Raw genomic sequence first — 15674 nt, 5'->3', positions numbered from 1 at the left:
ACCAAACCTCGTCCAATAATAATTAAATTTCTCTCGTACCGGAAAAGGGCAGAGATCTTTACCCAGAAGAAGACGTTAGCAAGGACAGGGCTTACAATAAGGGAAGATCTGACACACGAACGGCTAAAGATTTTAAACAGTGCCATATCCCATTTCGGTCTTCAGAATGTGTGGACTCAGGATGGCAGAGTAATCATTAAGACAGCAGCTGGAAAGAAGACAGTCACAAACATGACAGAACTGAATAGTATTAAGTGAAGCTACTCGAGTCAAAAGTGCAAACTTAACACCATTTGCAAATTGTAACAGCCCTATACTTAGATATAGTCTTTCAATTTAATTCTAGCTTCCTACGATAATCTATTAATTATTAAGCTTACTTCTCTCTGCTGGCAGCATCAGCCTCTTAAATCACTCCCCTTTCCCTTATTTCCACCCTAACCTGTTTCAAATACGCTAATTACATTTCTCCTCTTACGACATAGGATACACAGTGACATACAGCCGTCACTACTATTGGTCATATTCTCCTTGCACCGAATACCACTAATCCATTTTCTATACTCCCGCAACCTCAGGAAATCTCTTGCAGTCACCTTTCTTTCGGCACTCGCGGAGTCACAAACAGGGCGCGCAAAATCTCGGACACCCCTGTGTTATGTCACTTGGCGGAAGGGCCGGCCAGTGCCCCTCGCGGCCGGTAGTGCCTAACAAAGGGACAAACCAGTCTGCCACCCTACTCCAGGCTGCTCAGCGGAACGCGTCAGAGCTTTTAGCAGCTCACTGCAACATCCAGTCCTTACCTGCACATTACGAAGAACTTAGCCTCCTCTTCAACCAACTAAACTACCACGTAATCCTCTTATCCGAAACGTGGTTGAAACCACACATGTCCTCTGCATCTATTCATCTCCCAGGGTACACATTTCTTAGGGCAGACAGATCAAAAAAGCGAGGTGGCGGGGTCGGTGCGTATATACGAACAGATCTCAAAGCGAAAGTCTTATGTACGTCAAATCCTGCTGAAGAAAAAGAGGCTGAATTCATGTTCATTGAAATAAATATACAGAGTCGGAAATTCTTGACTGGCGTCGTGTACAAGCCGCCAAAAATAAACTCAATGAGTTCCTTCCAGTCGGAATTACATTCACTCCAGTGTCAATACGAACATGTCATCGTAATGGGTGACTTGAACGTAGACCTGCTAAGAGACACTCCCTCCGTAATAAACCGAAGAAGATTGTTTAGTTGCAATAGCATGAACATTCTTCCATTACAACCTACACACCATAAGGCGTACAGTCATACTCTTATAGACGTAATCGCAACGAAACACACTGACAAAGTAAGAGATATTGGTCAAACATCGGCCCCTGGCCTCTCAGCACATGATGTAATATTCCTGGCCTACTCTGTGCAGCCCCCAAGGATCAAATCGCGTTACATAACTTGTAGGAACATGAAACGTATTGACCTTGACGCTCTAACAGCCGATTGCTCAGAAATCTCATGGCATCAAATAATCAGAGAACCTACAATCGACGGCAAAATTAATGAACTTGGTGACAAACTCACTGCCCTCTATGACAAACATGCACCTGTGCGCACAATCCGTGTAAGAAAATCTCCTGCTCCATGGCTGACAGCTGAATTACGTCAAATGATGACTAATAGGGATGCTGCCCACAGGCGTTTCAAGGCAGATCCGAAACCCGAGCGTTTCGAAGAATACAGAAAGCTACGGAACAGAGTGAAACAATGCATTCGCAATGCTAAAATCAGGCAAGCTCGCTCCCTTGTATGCAGCGATCTGACGCCCACGACTCTATGGAAGAATATCCGTAGCTTGGGGGTCGGAAAGGCAAAATCGGAAACTACTTTTCATGTGTCAGCTAACGAATGAAATGAATTCTTCTCTGCACCTCTGAATACCAGCACGGCTGATAATTACCGTCCACAAGATCCCCAAACAGGATAACTAACAACGATAGCTTCCATCTAAAACATGTAACAACAAATACGGCAAGAAAAGCAATAATGAGAATCTCTTCTGATGCAATAGGCAACGACAGTATCGGTATAACCATGATTAAGAATGTTGCCGATATCTTAGTACCTGTCTTAACTGACATATTTAATTTTTCCCTCGTGAACGGAATATACCCCACTGCATGGAAAAGAAGCATAATTCGACCCATCCCTAAGATCGAAAACCCGCAACTGCCTAGTGATTACCGACCAATTAGCATACTGCCTGCTGTTTCCAAAGCACTCGAATATATTGTTCATGACCAAATCACTGAACACTTGCATGAATTCAGCCTATATGACAAATTTCAATCCGGTTTCCGTAAACATCACAGCACAAACACTGCTCTAATTAAAGTAACAGATGACCTGAAATGTGCCATCGACAATCGAAAGGCAACAATATTGACGCTACTGGACTTCAGCAAAGCTTTTGACACTGTTAACTTTGACATATTGCTCAGAAAAATGCAACAGCTTAATTTCTCTGATAGTGCAATGAGATGGTTTGAAAGCTACTTAAACGACAGACAGCAATGTGTTGTCTGCGTAAATGAAAAATCTTCCTGGAAACATGTTTCCTCGGGAGTGCCACAAGGATCAGTCTTAGGACCACTTTTGTTTTCTTTATATGTCAACGATATTTCGTCGGTTCTGTTCTCCTGTAAATATCATTTCTATGCCGACGACCTCCAGCTCTACCTAAGCCTCAGACCTGAAGACGTAAACACTGCAATCGCTCAGATGAATGATGATCTGTCTTCGGTAGTGACATGGGCGAAAAGCCTGGGGCTTAAACTAAATGCAAAAAAGACGCAAGTAATCTTAATAGCCCATCATAAATTAATAAGTTCAGATTTCCGCGAACGGCTACCTCCTATTCTGCTCGACGGTACTCCAATACCATACCAGAAAACAGTGAAGAACTTGGGTGTAACTTTGGATGAGCATCTCAACTGGGCGGACAATACAGTCGCAGTGTGCCGAAAGACGTCTGCTTGTCTCTATGCTCTCAAAAAGTTTCGGAACATACACTCCTGGAAATGGAAAAAAGAACACATTAACGCCGGTGTGTCAGACCCACCATACTTGCTCCGGACACTGCGAGAGGGCTGTACAAGCAATGATCACACGCACGGCACAGCGGACACACCAGGAACCGCGGTGTTGGCCGTCGAATGGCGCTAGCTGCGCAGCATTTGTGCACCGCCGCCGTCAGTGTCAGCCAGTTTGCCGTGGCATACGGAGCTCCATCGCAGTCTTTAACACTGGTAGCATGCCGTGACAGCGTGGACTTGAACCGTATGTGCAGTTGACGGACTTTGAGCGAGGGCGTATAGTGGGCATGCTGGAGGCCGGGTGGACGTACCGCCGAATTGCTCAACACGTGGGGCGTGAGGTCTCCACAGTACATCGATGTTGTCGCCAGTGGTCGGCGGAAGGTGCACGTGCCCGTCGACCTGGGACCGGACCGCAGCGACGCACGGATGCACGCCAAGACCGTAGGATCCTACGCAGTGCCGTAGGGGACCGCACCGCCACTTCCCAGCAAATTAGGGACACTGTTGCTCCTGGGGTATCGGCGAGGACCATTCGCAACCGACTCCATGAAGCTGGGCTACGGTCCCGCACACCGTTAGGCCGTCTTCCGCTCACGCCCCAACATCGTGCAGCCCGCCTCCAGTGGTGTCGCGACAGGCGTGAGTGGAGGGACGAATGGAGACGTGTCGTCTTCAGCGATGAGAGTCGCTTCTGCCTAGGTGCCAATGATGGCCGTATGCGTGTTTGGCGCCGTGCTGGTGAGCGCCACAATCAGGACTGCATACGACCGAGGCACACAGGGCCAACACCCGGCATCATGGTGTGGGGAGCGATCTCCTACACTGGCCGTACACCACTGGTGATCGTCGAGGGGACACTGAATAGTGCACGGTACATCCAAACCGTCATCGAACCCATCGTTCTACCATTCCTAGACCGGCAAGGTAACTTGCTGTTCCAACAGGACAATGCACGTCCGCATGTATCCCGTGCCACCCAACGTGCTCTAGAAGGTGTAAGTCAACTACCCTGGCCAGCAAGATCTCCGGATCTGTCCCCCATTGAGCATGTTTGGGACTGGATGAAGCGTCGTCTCACGCGGTCTGCACGTCCAGCACGAACGCTGGTCCAACTGAGGCGCCAGGTGGAAATGGCATGGCAAGCCGTTCCACAGGACTACATCCAGCATCTCTACGATCGTCTCCATGGGAGAATAGCAGCCTGCATTGCTGCGAAAGGTGGATATACACTGTACTAGTGCCGACATTGTGCATGCTCTGTTGCCTGTGTCTATGTGCCTGTGGTTCTGTCAGTGTGATCATGTGATGTATCTGACCCCAGGAATGTGTCAATAAAGTTTCCCCTTCCTGGGACAATGAATTCACGGTGTTCTTATTTCAATTTCCAGGAGTGTATTTCCACAGGACTTGAAACGCCAGCTCGTGCAAGCACTCGTTCTACCGAACCTCCACTATTGTGATGTGATTCAACAAGGCACGAGTAGTGAAAACAAAAGACGGCTAGAGCTAACCACGAATGCCTGTGTGCGTTACACCTGCAACATTCGCCGATATGATCATGTTAGTGCTTCATACTCCGAGCTAAAGTGGCTGCGGCCGGACAAATTGCGTGACTACCACACTCTATGTCTACTTCACAGACTCCTCGTCGCGCAAGCACCCCAGTACCTTGCTTCTGAGATTAAAAACCTGTCATGCCATCATAATCGAAACACGAGGTCACTCTTATTTGGTATCCTAACTGTGCCCACTCACAAAACAAAAACTTTTGCAAACACCTTCTCAGTTGCCGCTGTCCGCCTCTGGAACAAACTGCCCCTTACCTTGCGCAAAATTCAATCTCCTGCTGCTTTTAAGAAGAAGTTGAAGCATTTCCTACTATCATCCTCATAAAGTTCTCCACAAAATTAATGTACCAGGCCAATCCTCTCATCTGTCAAATAGCATAGCTACCGTCTCCTATCTTGCTCCTGAGATGCCTTCCCCTTCAACTATCTCTATTAGCCAGGCAATCTTCTTTTCCTTTATATTTCCTTAATTATGTTTCATCATGTCTATTCTTCTCCTCCCTTCACCATGAGTCTCCCTCATACTCCCTGCTGCCAGCACTCCTATCTAAAATTTGTCTCTTCAGTAATGTCTAATTATAACAGTACTTATGATCTACGAATATAAACTATATATGTATGTATTTTTCCAGGTGTACCTTTCTAATTGTTTATTTCACTTTTTGTACTAGATGTAGTTTAACATGCCTACTAAAACGTATGAATGTAAAATAAGTAGAATGCCTGGTTAGATGTAAGAGAGGGCCTGATGGCCCTAATCTTGCCAGGTTAAATAAATCAATAAATAAATAAAAAAATAAAATATTCTCGAAAATCTTGGAATCGCTGGTGCCGCTATCTTGTTACTATCAATGCCGATAATACACTACTGGCCATTAAAATTGCTACACCACGAACGTGACGTGCTACTGACACGAAATTTAACCGACAGGACGAAGATGCTGTAATATGCTAATGATTAGCTTTTCAGAGCATTCACACAAGGTTGGCGCCGGTGGTGACACCCAAAACGTGCCGACATGAGGACAGTTTCCCACCGATTCCTCATACATAAACAGCAGTTGACCGGCGTTGCCTGGTGAAACGTTGTTGTGATGCCTCGTGTAAGGACGAGAAATGAGTACCATCACGTTTCCGACTTTGATAAAGGTGGGATTGTAGCCTATCGTGATTGCGGTTTATCGTATCGCGACATTGCTGTTCGCGTTGGTCGAGATCCAATGACTGTTAACAGAATATGGAATCGGTGGATTCAGGAGAGTAATACGCAACGCCGTGCTGGATCCCAACGGCCTCGTATCAATAGCAGTCGAGATGACAGGCATCTTATCCGCATGGCTGTAACGGACCATTAGCCACGTCTCGATCCCTGAGTCAACAGATGGGGACATTTGCAAGACAAAAACCATCTGCAGGAACAGTTCGATGAAGTTTGCAGCAGCATGGACTATCAGCCCGGGACCATGGCTGGGGTTACCCTTGACGCTGCATCACAGACAGGAGCGCCTGCGATGGTGTACTCAACGATGATCCTGGGTGCACGAATGGAAAACGTCATTTTTTTCGGATGAATCCAGGTTCTGTTTACAGCATCATGATGGTCGCATCCGTGTTTGGCGACATCGCGGTGAACGCACATTGAATTCGTGTATCCGTCATCGACATACTGGCGTATCACCCGGCGTGATGGTATGGGGTGCCATTGGTTACATGTTTCGGTCACCTCTTGTTCGCAGTGACGGCACTTTGAACAGTGGACGTTACGTTTCAGATGTGTTACGCCCCGTGGCTCTACCCTTCATTCGATCCCTGTGAAAACCTACATTTCAGCAGGATAATGCACGACCGCATGTTGCAGGTACTGTCAGGGCTTATCTGGATACGGAAAATGTTCGACTGCTGCCCTGGCCAGCACATTCTCCAGATCTCTCACCAATTGAAAACGTCTGGTCAATGGTGGCCGAACAACTGGCTCGTCACAATACGCCCGTCACTACTCTTGATGAACTGTGCTATCGTATTGAAGCTGCTTGGGCAGCTGTACCAACCAGTACACGCCATCCAAGCTCTGTTTGACTCAATGCCCAAGCGTATCAAGGCCGTTATTACGGCCAGAGGTGATTGTAGTGGGTACTGATTTCTCAGGATCTATGCACCCAAATTGCGTGAAAATGTAATCACATGTCAGTTCTAGTATAATATATTTGTCCAATGACTACCTGTTTATCATCTGCATTTCTTCTTGGTGTAGCAATTTTAATGGCCAGTAGTGTATGCAAATATTGTCGATATCTTCGAGTCCCGGAGTCGAGGAACTGTCCATACACATAATTATGTTTGTACAGAAGTATCAATGCGCGGGTCTTGCTTGCACCTTTTTTTTTTTTTTTTGCACTTATCGTTTGAACTGGGGCAGTTTACGGAATATACACTGAAGAGCCATAGAAACTGATACACTTGCCTAACTTCGTGTAGGGCCACCTCAGGCACGCATAAGTACCGCAACATGACGTGGCGTGGACTCGACTAATGTCTGAAGTAGTGCTGGAGGAAACTGGCACCATGAGTCCTGTAGGGCTGTCCATAAATCCGTAAGAGCATCAGCGGGTGGAGATCTCTTCTGAACAGCATGTTGCGAGGCATCCCAGATATGCTTAACAGCGTTCATGTCGGGAGTTTGGTGGCCAGCGGAAGTGTTTAAACTCAGAAGAGTGTTCCTGGAGCCACTCTGTGGCAATTCTGGACGTATGGGGTGTCTCATTGTCCTGCTGGAATTGCCCAAGTCCGGCGGAATGCACAATGGACATGAATGGATGCAGGTGATCAGACAGGATGCTTACGTACGTGTCAGCTGTCAGAGCCGTATCTACACGTATCGGGCGCGGCATATCACTCCAACTGCATACGTCCCACACCATTACAGAGCCTCCAACAACTTGAACAGTCCCCTTCTTATATGCAGGGTCCATCGATTTATGAGGTTGTCTCCTTCCCCGTTCGATACAATTCGAAACGAGGCTCGTCCGACCAATGTCGGTGTTGACGCACCCAGACGAGGTGTAAATCTTTGTGTTATGCAGTCATCGAGGGTAAACGAGTGAGCCTTTGGGTCCGAAAGCCCATATCGATGATGGTTCGCACGCTGACACTTGTTGATGGCTAAGCAATCAAATCTGTAGCAATTTACAGAAGGGTTGCACTTTTGTCAGGGTGAAAAACTCTCTTCAGTCTTCGTTGGTGTGTTCTTGCAGGGTCTTTTTCCAGCCACAGCGATGTCAGAGACTTGATGTTTCTCCGGATTCCTGATATTCACGGCACACTCGTGAAATGGTCAGGGGGAAAATCCCCACTTCATCGCTACCTCGGAGATGCTCTGTCCCATCGTTCGTGCGCCGACCATAACACCGCGTTCAAACGCATTTAAATCTTGATAACCTGCCATTGTAGCAACAGTAACCGATCGAACAACTGCGCCAGACACTTGTCTTGTATAGGCAGTGCCGACCGCAGCGCTATATTCTGGCTATTTACATGTCGTTGCATTCGAATACGCATGTCTATACCAGTTTCTCTGGCGCCTCAGTGTATATATCCATTATTAATTGCAGTCAGTGCCTTCACGGTGGTCACTTACAAGTTCCTGCTTATGCAACTATACTTAAGACAATTTCTTTTTTCAACCTGACACTTTTTAAATAGAGGGAGATGTCCATAAGAAATGATTTGAGGCTTGCTTAGCTGTCTGTCTTACATTTAACATTATTGTGCAAGTCATTTGAAATTTTTGTTGGTGCATTTTGAATTCCATTTTCGCTATTCTTATATTTTCTTACGTTTTTTAGAGTTCCGTAACTCAGACGGTAGAAACGGGACCCTTCTGCAAGCGCTTTTTCCGCATCTGTCTGTCTTGGAACGATAGTATATTTGGCTTCACTCCCATCGAGCACGTGTGCGGTGCTTTGGAGAAACTTCCACGTGCACCAAACAACACTTATTAAGCGCGCTGTTCCTGGAATGAAACGCCCAACCCCAAGAACTTACCAACCTTGTAGTCAGCTTGGGAGGACGTTGCAGAGCATGAACTGTCGTCCATGGAGATCAGACACCCTATTAAAAACCATGTTCCGCCTTTTGTAATGTGCAGGGAACCACGAAAAATCGCAGTGACTTAAACGTAATTATTGTCTTCCAATAAAAGCATCGTTTCTGTTAGTCTCATTGCGTATTTCTTTTATTTACCTCCAGTACTATACAGTAGGAGTCCTTTCTGTATATTGTCCAAGTTTCATCGAGCTATGTTATTTGGCAGTGACCTACCGTGCGAAAGTTACTTTCGTCCATAATTTTTGCTCACCATGTAACTACCAACACTTATCACTATAACTTATCATTTTATTTCGGTACACTTCCTACTGATTTCAGTTGTAAGCTACCTAGAATGTTATCTTACAATCTTGATGTAATTCTTCTCTTACCCAGCAAACGTAAATATCGTCTGTGCAGGGAAACAGCGACCATTGTACAGGTAAATCACCTCAGGTTGTGTATTTATTTGACTAGTTTCACTCATGAGATGCACTCGTCTTTATCTCTGTCGAAATTACACGATACAAAAGGAGCAGCAAGTACTTTTGGTCAGTTTTGCCCAAGAATTCCCAAACAATTTGAGTGCTTCTATTGGCCGCTTCGTCTCACAGTGCTTTTATTAACTGCCTTGGTGACAAAGTGTTTATTGTTTGAAGCATATGTCGCTCGAGTTGGTTCAGCAAAGTACACTGTAAGCTCATTTTGCGCGTATATGATCTGGAGTACAATAGGGAGAGCTGCTATGTCTCAATGGAAAACTAAGAGCTGTATTGATGTGTACAAAGTGAGAAGTAGTTAAGCCATCTGAACCACGCTCAACTAGACTGATAAATGTAAATATAGACGCTAGTTCATTTTTCAAAACACTTTACTGTTACCAATCCTACTAACGTCTTTTCTGAGAGTGACTCGCTAGTCAGTTTAACGCTATCTGTGTAGTTGCACATATGTCAAAGTGACTCATGTGCACAACTAATCTGATAAGCAAAATACTTTCATTTCTGTGCCATTGTTTTTCAATGCGATTACAAGTTGTATACATTCCACAACGATAATTCTTGTGTCAAATAAAAAGTATCATGGCAGCCCTAAAAATTTATTTAAATACCAATCACTAATAGCCAGCCAACGAATGAATCATTTAGTAATACCCATTACAATCGAGATGGGTCTTCTGCGTAAGGGACACAAATATAGAAGACCCAAGGTGAATGGAGAAAACATTGGAAACGTATAGCTGAAGTGTCAGGTTTATTTATACCCTACATTTTTGCTTTCCTTCTTACATTACTTTCCTTCTGGCTCTTATTTCCGCCTCTCATTTCTTTTCAGGAATTATGATTCTTTCGCCTCTTTCTTCGCTCTAAATGCAGTGGACACATTGGTTTAATATATTTCTTCACCTTTGTCATGTACCACTCATCTTTTACTGAAGTAACCTTCACCGATAGGACACCGCATAGCTGGCTTTTAATACAAGCAGTTTGGTATTAAAGCACTCACATTGGGTGTTGCACAGACATAACCGTTATCCTGCCCGATGGTTGCTATCGATCACCCTGGCAGCTCCACCGCTGTATTATGTTTTTCTGCTTCATTTGATCCCAGCGTTTCTGTGATGCCTCTATAAAACGCAAATATTTGAGGAGCACTCGCACGCCGTTATTGGGAGCTATTCGTAGTCCGCGATTTCTGTATCGAAAGAAACACCGGACAAGTCTCACAAAAACAATTTACATTTCGTTAATTAAATCTCACACAGTTTTAAATCGATAAATGAAGTATTTTCAGTTTAACTTCCGCCGTGGGGTTTTATATTTTAAAATACTGGAGGCCGCTGCTTAGGAATCTTGACATATTAAGGGATTTTCCACGTCAGTATACTATCACTGTGATATAATAAGTGTATTGGAAACAAATATACAACAGTACTTAGAAGCACTGATTTGTAGAATACTTCCATTGATTTCGCCGAAACAGTCGAGGTAGGCAGTGGATAAGAAACTGGATTCGCAACACAGCACCCTGAGGAAAGCTGTTTGCAACAGTGGCCGAAACGTTGGACAATTTTACATATTGACATTGCAGTCAAGTCACATAGCCTGAAGAGTTTTGTTGACCCAAACTGTACTCGGATTCACGAGCAGCAGGATTCGAACCTCGTCTGACAAAGATTTACTTTTTCTGTCATTTCCTGAAATAAGTGAAAGCAAATAGAGGTATGATTCCTCTAAATTGGGACACTGCTGCTTTTTTTCCCTAGTGATTATCCTAAACAAGATTGTAGTCCGTCTCTAATGACCTCGCAACTGACTGCACATCGAATCACAATCTTCCCTCTTTTACTGTCGCATAAATCTTCCTACAGCAGTATATTGCAACAACTCTCCTCATCATTACTGTCAAAAACGTGATGGCGCTGACAGTCAGACATTTCATGTGGGCGTTGCTTGTGTACAAGATCACTTCAGCAAATGTCGTGAATGTTTCTTGCTCTCTCCTTGCGTTTTCTAGAGTTGTGTTCTTTGCGCAGAAAATGTCACATGCCGCAGTTCCGTTAATAGCACCCGCCTTGACCGTAATAGAAATCACTAACAGTTTCATAGGCTCCTCTGCTGTTGGCGATTGGTATGTGGATATTTTTAAGGCAGTCATGATACTTTTTGTTTACCACAAGAACTATCGCTGTGGTATGTATACAACTCGTAATCACTTTGACAAATAATGACATACAAATGACAGTGTCACCCACACATTGTAGCCATCCCTTCGCGTCACGCCGTTCTGGGATCTCTACACTCTCACTCTTTTGGTACGTCTTTCTCCATAGACGTTCCGAGCGAGGTGATGCAGTGGTTAGTGCACCGGACTCGCTTTCGGGAGGACGACGGTTCAGACCCCATCTGCTCATCAAGATTTACGTTTTCCACAATTTCCTACGTCACGCAAGGCAAATTCCGGGCGCAATCAATTTCGTTCCCCATCCTACCGTAATCCGAGCTTGTGCTCCGTCTCTAATGACCGCACTATCGACGAGCCGTTAAACTCTGATCTTCCTTACTTCATTGCTTTCTTCCTTTCATGATTGTTCACCCACACATTGTAGCCATCCCTTCGCGTCACGCCGTTCTGGGATCTCTACACTCAAAAGCCAACCAATCAGGAGTCAAAAAAGGCAACGCTTTCTTAGGGGGAAGTGCAATGGACAACCGAATGACAACGAGAAAAAAATTTCTCAGTCGTTTCACCTGATCGACCATACACCCAGCACTTTATCACAACGCAATATTTATCGCCAACCTGAGTTCCCACGTATCCTATTATTTGGTTGGAACAACTGTCTCCCAATGTTTCAGATTTGGCAGTTTACAACATAGAGCCAACCAGCCTAAACCATTGTAATATTTGAGAAACAGCTCATCTACAAGGTAATCTGTACTCAAACGTACCAAATCTGCTGTAACCGCATGAAACTAAATGCTACATTTCTGATACGGGGGGAGGGGAGGGGGTAGGTGGTGCAATATTCTATTTATACTTACGAAAATAGAGAGCAAAACCGGTTTCTGCTTGGCAGATAAAGGTAAAATGTGAATGGTAACTATTTTTCGTATGAACTGTTATTAAATGTATTTTTTTTTTCAGTAACCATTTCATCTATTATCTACAAGTAAGACCTGTATGGACATAGACTGCTAAAACACCACTTCAGTTTTAGGGAAACACTTTATTCACAAAACTGAAAAAGTCAAACTGTTTTCCGAAAGCTAGAAGTCTCCCTACTTCACTCTGAAGTGCGTCAAAGCATATTCATTTCCGTTAAGAGGACATCGTTCTCATGCCAGTCACGGCTACATAATTAACATGTATTTATAGATGAAGTGGAACCCTTGTTATGCATATGAAAAACATAAACATAATCGTGTGAGGGTGATGTGCTCTTAAGGGGAATGAAAATGTTTTAGCGCATTTCATAGTGAAGTAAGAAGTGACCAACCATTTAAAAAAAATTCATTCCACAGATTTTTGGGAACAGAATGTGTCCCTAAAGTTGAAGTTTGTGTTGATACATCTCTTTCTTTATAGTGGCACAAGAGTTGAGATCACGAGCGCAAATAAATTAATATATTTAGTAAAAGTACAGATGAAGAAATTTCAGAAATTTTGCATGGGTGTAGAACGCAAACACAGAAAATAAAAGTTCAAAAAATAGACTGAAATGCTTCAAATGTTGCCGGATAGCTGTGGCTGCCGTACAAACTCTATTTCTCACTGTGAACATATTGCCTACTTACGTCCATTCTCAACACGCGTCGAGTTATTGTAAACGTATCTGAACCTACGTAATCCTGGTACCCTCAGTTCACAAACACGTGCACTCAATAGCCTCAGAGCAAGGAGAAGCGCCATATCGTCAATTGATAGTGGTTGCAAGACTTTACAAAAATCAAGACGCATTCATAGATTTTGATGATCTAGCAAAATCGTTCGACAATGTAAAATAGTGTAAAATGTTCGAAATTCTCAAGAAAACAGGTATGAGTTGTAGGAAAAAACAGGTAATATACAATATGTAGAAGACCCTAGAGCAACGATCGCCGCGCGGAGTGGCCGCGCGGTTTGAGGAGAGATGTCAAGGACTGCGCGGCCCCTCCCGCCGGAGGTTCGAGTCCTCCCTCGGGCATGGGTGTGTGTGTTGTTCTTCGCATAACTTAGTTTAAATAGTGTGAAGTCTATGGACCGATGACCTCAGCAGTTTGGTCCCTTAGGAATTCACACAAATTTGAACACATTTTTGAGCAACGGTCGGCAATGATAAGAATAGTTCATGTACGCACTGATGAAGGAAGGGGTAGCAATCACGTTCATATTCAGGAAAAGCATGAATATAACAAAAAGATATCAAGTCGTGCGAATACCACACAACTTGAAATGCAGGTATGGGGGCATTGATAGAGGTGCATGAAGTAATCTCCAGCAAATACTGTAAGGTGGTATGTAAAGTATGATGGTACGCCTTTCATCGTTTCTTCATTTCAGGGTCTCTCCGTCGGCACCGTTATCGGTTTCGACTTCTATTAAGTCAACATAAGATAATTTGAATATATTACACGATAACTAGTCAACGACGCATAGAGCTGACGAGTTACTATGTAACGAGTAAATCCCCGAGTCTTTAAAGAATTTAACTGCCATAAGTAAAGAAGGTGCATACTTCTGCTTACAAATAAGTTTGAATGTTTTAAATATTTGACGTCAAGCGACAGGAAGTTTAGAAAAGGTTTGAAATTATATTTGACGATCGCTGTAAGCCGCTAAGTGCTCTCATTTAACAGACACTAGTTGATTATAGTTTGAGTACTTTGAGATCCGTTTGAAAAAAATCTACTTTCTCATGCATGTCAATGTTTATTGCGTCATACGTCCCGAACCATGTGCCGTACAATGATATCATTTCGTAGGTACATTCAGTGGTATTTATGGTTACTGTCTGCAAAATATGTTGCGAGCAGTTAGTAGTAACGAAGTAACAAAAAATAGTGCGTGATGCTGAAGCTCTACTGCATGAACAGCGGAAATGTAGTAAGCAACAAACTTTCGTGGGGCTGAGGAGGAAGGTCGGAGTTTGGGAGAGAACGTGTCAGCGAGAAATAGTTTCGTCAAGGTCTGAAATTGTGTGTAAAGCTTGTTGGAAGTCGTTAAGCGCACTCATTCTCGGGTACTGGATGAATTTACCACAGGTACTCTGCGCACCGTAAGTAACCCTACATCGCGCTTTACACTGAGGTGAAAAGTCATAGGATGCCTCCTAATATCGCGTCATACTTCCTTTTGCCCGGCTTAGTACAGCACCTCGACGTGGCATGGACTCAACAAATCGCTGGAAATCCCCTGCAGAAATACTGAGCCATGATGGCTCTATAGCTGCCCATAATAGGATATTTGACTGTTTTCTGGAAACTGTCTTAAGTGATTACTTATGCATTTTATGCTCCTAAGATGCTTTTCTTCCACTTGAATTTCAGTATTCTTTTATACATACGTAAATGAAATTCAAATAATTGGAAAGCCCTCTAAAATGCTCCATTCGAGTGTCTGACGTTACTGGTAGCTCGCTGCTTTACTGTGATAATGCTAATCAGTGTTGTCTTGTGTTGGACTTTACGTTTCGGAAAATGGGTTGCAAACGGTGTGTAGTACCAGACTTGACAAATACGTCGATAAAAGCTACTGCAAAATTGGTTTCCAATGTTCCAAGAAAAGAGGAGATGTGTAAAATGTGGTTGCACTGTACCGGCAAAGTACTACCAAGACGACGGACAAGTTCGCTAATTTAATCAAAATTGTGTTGCACTGTGAAGTTAACATTAACTTACCTCCGAGGCATGCTCTCCCCCTGTTACAAAGAACGATAGCGTCATTCAACGAAATTAAACTCTTAGTCCAAATCATCATTTTATACAACACCTCAATTATTCGGTAGCTCGGTTGTTAAAACTGTAGATCGTCGAATTTTAAAAGATGTCCATAGATTACTGGTTCGAATCTCACCCGAAAGAACACTTTATCGTATTTGTGAAGTGACTCGACGGTCCTTTCATATGAAAACCAAATCACAATTAAATAACTTCACCGCAGCGATCAGAAACAGAATATTACTGTATTTTCTCTGATGTTTATTTGCGCTTACATTTACAGTTGCTGTTCACAGGCGTCACGTTCGAAAATATACTTTCTCGTTAATGTGACCACAAATCTTTTACTTCATTAGAAGCAATGTTTTTATCTTCGTAATGCGCAGTTAGGAGCATCCTTATTGTTTAAACTTTTGCTGTTTCATCGTCTTACATTAAGATGAAGTCTGCTTTAGACGCTAACGTTAGTTTACACCCACAAACATAACAGCCCCCACGCTTGTGTCACCTGCATG

Source organism: Schistocerca piceifrons, chromosome 6 (genome assembly GCF_021461385.2).
Source record: "Schistocerca piceifrons isolate TAMUIC-IGC-003096 chromosome 6, iqSchPice1.1, whole genome shotgun sequence".
In the NCBI taxonomy this organism is placed as follows: domain Eukaryota; kingdom Metazoa; phylum Arthropoda; class Insecta; order Orthoptera; family Acrididae; genus Schistocerca; species Schistocerca piceifrons.
This window is presented reverse-complemented; position numbering follows the sequence as displayed.